Source organism: Diadema antillarum, unplaced genomic scaffold (assembly GCF_040938485.1).
Source record: "Diadema antillarum isolate AM-2024a unplaced genomic scaffold, OU_Dant_1.0 seq00000416_RagTag, whole genome shotgun sequence".
In the NCBI taxonomy this organism is placed as follows: domain Eukaryota; kingdom Metazoa; phylum Echinodermata; class Echinoidea; order Diadematoida; family Diadematidae; genus Diadema; species Diadema antillarum.
The window spans coordinates 82,250-86,902 of record NW_027271402.1 but is presented as its reverse complement, the minus strand read 5'-3'; positions in this window follow the sequence as shown (position 1 = coordinate 86,902).

Sequence of the window (4,653 nt, the reverse complement as noted above, 5' to 3'; positions counted from 1 at the left end):
AATTCAAGCTCCAGCTGCTCTTCTGACCACTCCTGTGCCATAATTTTGAGCGATTCGATTTCAACGCTCCCACACGACCACAGGCAGGCATCCACAAACAACGCACGCACACGCACACGCGCGCACACTACACACACACTCACACACAGAGCAAGAACAACAAGAACAAAAACAGAACACAGACATTAGAGTTTTATATGATCGTGGTCCGATCCGTCGCTAGCAATGCATTGGAAATCTGGGAGCCTCGCCCGCCAGAATTCCGGGGATTAAGCTGAAAGATAATTAGGAGTTCGCCTCTTCAGGCACTCTGCTCCACCCCGTCGGCTTTTCAGCGGGACGTTGACCGTCTATCCCGCCGGAACTCCAGCAATTTAACGTTGCAACGTGCCCTTGTTCTTTCGAGGACACTACACTTAAGCGCCAGCTTCTCTTCTCCCCACCCCGCTTCCGTAATGATGCCCGACTTATGCTGTGATGTGGCCTGAATCGATTTCGTCACCTATGTCGCCTCTTCGGCACTCTTCTGTTATTTTCAAATTTGAGTAGTGCATTTGATACTTTAATAGCAAAGTGAGAATGAATAATTCACCTTAAATGAAAAAAAAAAGAAAACTATACAATGGACTGCTAATAGCTTTGCCAGGGCTTAAATCTTTCTAGTCGCTTAAAAAGTCACGCAATTCTATTGAACAGGGAAACCTGAAAGATGGTGAATTCGGTTCAATGTCAAGTTCTGAGTTTGTAGCATGAAATCATCGGTTAACAATAACTAAAATGATTCAGACAAGTTCATGAAATCCCTTCGTTATTTGAAATGAGAAAGAACATTGGTCTTTCGACAAATGTAATGAACTTTGGGCTTACAAACGCTTTGTATTGACAAAATTGATTAACGTTATTACGGTAATATGAAACAAGAGAGATTAGCTGATATAAGTTTACCAATGTAATTTACTAAAAGAAACAATTCTTTTGATGCATCCACCAAAGTGTAGTACTGTTAATTTGATGATTTGAAACAATTTAACTACTAATTGTTACAGTAATTCAAACTGCTTTGAAGAAAAGAGCATAATTTCGTTCAGAAAGTATGTAGAGACTCATTACACAGACTGATTGTGTGATTTTGTTTGTTAACATTGACAAAAGTTGACCTAAATTGCCTATTTGATGTTTAAGGGGACTGTACAGTACTGGTTGAGGTAAGGGATTCATGTTTTGAACATTTCTAAGTGAGATAATAAGAAACCTCTTATGAAATATGAAAGAGCATGTTTTAAGGAGAATTCAACGTTTATTTGATGAAAATTGGTTTTGAAATGGCTAAGATATCCAAAAACAAGGTGAAACAAACAGATCCTAATAAAGTTGTGGCCTTTTATCATTATCACTTTTTTGGATATCTCAGCCATTTCAAAACCGATTTTCATCAAATAAACTTTTGATACCCTTTAGAATTGCATACTCTTTGACATCTCATAGAGTGGTTTCTGAATATCTCGCATGAATGTAAACATTTCAACCACAAATGTAAAAACGACAGCGCCCACTAATGTAAAAATTTCAAACATCAACCACAAATGAAAAAAAAATACTTCTGTGGTTGGCGTATTTCTACTCGGTATCCGTTTATGTAGACCCTTATTTTGTGCGTCTTACCTGCTACTAGATGCGGGCTACATAATTGCATGTATTCCGTGTATACTGTGACCTGTCGAACCGATCCGTTTTCAGTTACGAGCGACATACGGGGACTAGAGCTCTAAAACTAAGGAATTGTTCGATATCGTGTTTGGGGAAGCGGGTTGACTCGCCGGGAGTTTGTTTTTTTTCTCCTCCGGAGCTCCCCCAGTGGTGTTGGCCCGAAGATGCGCACCCAAGTCTGATTTGCCAGTGTCGCTGGTCATCTGCGTCCATGTTGAGGGTCAGTTACTGCATGCCTCCCTGCTGGTTAGTTGAGAGTATAGGCCTTTAGACATTCTGTATGACTTTCTGCCATTTCAAATTACTTCAGAGGGATTCCTTTGCAGATAAATCAGTCCTCACCCACCGCGTACAAACAGAAACTTGCAGGAAAACATATATACACACACACATACACATGCACACACCCTCACACTCACACACATGCACACACACACACACACACACGCACACATACACAGAAGACAAGCTTGTTAATACAGTATTACATGCAACGATACTCCATGGTAGGTCGGAATGCAAATAACAGGTAAGTGGCACGGGTCTACAGGTAAAACGCAAGTACGGAACTCTTTTAACTTTTTTGTCCATCCGCAGAAATTGTACTGCTCGTATTCGCAACAAGCCCGCGTAACTTGCCCGGAGGCGCAGCTGCCCGCCGGAAAGGTGTGATACGCAGCACACCGTAACATGCGGACAGACACACGCACACAAATCTCCCCCTCCGAACTCTCCACTTCTATAGATTACCCACACACACGCACTCGTCTCCGTACATGTCATTTTACAAGAGGTGCACTGCTATCATAGAGATGTATTTATTTATATCAACGTACTTTAAGTACTTCTCGTTTTTACATTTGTGGGCGACGTTTGAAATCATTTCTACATCAGTGGGCGGTTTCTACATGTGTGGTCGATTTTCTACATTTGTGGGCGATGTATTTTACATTTTTGGGCATTTTTACATTTGTGGTTTCAACAAGCGGAGAATGGGAGCTCGACTCTTCGTGCACTCTCTTCCACCCTCGTGAGCTTTTGAGCGGGACGTTGATCGCCTGTCCTTAAGGAATTCTGGGGGAGCTTACGGTGCAAGTGCCGATGTACTCTCGGGGACACTACGCTTTTTCTTCTGGCCACTCCGGTGCAGTTATGATGCCCGATTGGACTTAAACGTCCCCACACGACCACAGACAGACATCCACACCTACAACGCACGCACACGCACATACAAACACACACACTTACAAAGAACTAAGAAGAGCAACAACAAGAACAAAAAAAAGAACACAGACAATGAAAGTTTCACTTCTTCGTGGTCCGGATTCGTCGCTAGGAATAAGCGGAACTTTTGGAGAATCGTCCTCCAGAACTCCGGGGAGGGAACTGAACCATAACATATGAGAGTTTGCCTCTTTGTGCACTCTGTTCCATCCCGTCGGCTTTTCAGCGGGACGTTGACCGCCTGTCCCGCTGGAACTCCGTGGGAGTTAACGGTGAAAGCGCCGTTGTTTCAGCTACTCTTCTGGCCACTCCGGTGCCGTGATTGTGCCCGGTTCGACTTCAACGCTCCTACACGACTACAGACAGGCATCCACAGACAACGCTCGCACACGCACACGCGCGCACACACACACATACACACACACACACACACACACTCACACACAGAGCAAGAACAAGAAGAACAAAAACAGAACACAGACATTTGAGGTTTTTCTCCTCGTGGTCCGATTCATAATAGTAAAGTAAGGATGAACAATTCACTTTAAATGAAAAAAGAAAGGTATGAAATTGACTGCTGCCAACTTTGATAGGGCTTAACTCTTTCTAGTCGCGTAAAAAGTCACGGAATTTTATTGAACATTAAAACCAGGGGATGTTTCATAAAGCTGTTCGTAAAGTTACGAACAACCTACGAGCGACTGGTGAGCACCTCTGATGTGGTATACTTATCAGAATTTCAATAATTCATCACAAGAACTGATCACCAGTCACTCGTAGGTTGATCGTAACTTTACAAACAGCTTTATGAAACAGGGTCCTGATATACTGTAAATTCAGTGCAATGTCAGCGTCTGATTTTCGCTGCATGTTGATGAAATCATCGTTAAATCCACGGAGTTCGAGCGGGATAGACAATCAACGTCCCGCTGGAAAGCCGATTGGGTGCAGCAGAGTGCACGAAGAGGCAAACTCCCATCTGTTATATTTCAGTTCCCTCCCCGGAGTGCTGTGCGTAGGGCGAGGCTCCCAGATTTCTGCTGGATTGGTAGCGACGAATCGGACCACGAGGTGCGAATGTTGAAGTCGAATCGGGCGCCATTCCGCCACCGGAGTGGCCAGAAAAGAAACATGAACTAAAGTTCAGGGCTCCCGAAAAGACAGCGGTGTTGTACTTGTAGAGCCCACTAATGTCAAAATGGCTCAATAATGTCAAAACAACCACTAATGTCATAACACGTCGACGACAAATGTCAAAACAACCACTAATGTCATAACGCGTCGACGACAAATGTCAAAACAACCACTAATGTCATAACACGTCGAAGACAAAGCTCAAAATCGGATTACTAGTAACCACTAATGTCATAACCAGCACGTCGACTACAAAATGTCAAAATTTCCAAATTTTCTGCAAAATGTCATGACGCGTCACAAGGGCGGATCGAGGAATTCTATTAAGGGGAGGTGCCTTTACAAAATCAAAGGCTGGCGCGACCCTCGCCCTCCCCATTTTCTTATTATTTCTGTTGTGTTCACAAAATAAAGAGAGGGATGCGCCTCCTCTAAATCCGCGATTGCGTCAACCACAAATATCAATATTGGATTAACCACAAAATAATGTCATAACACGTCGACCACAAATGTCATAACGCGACACAGGGGCGGATCCATGAATCCGTAAAAATGGGGGGGGGGGGGCTTTACAAACTCGAAGGCTGG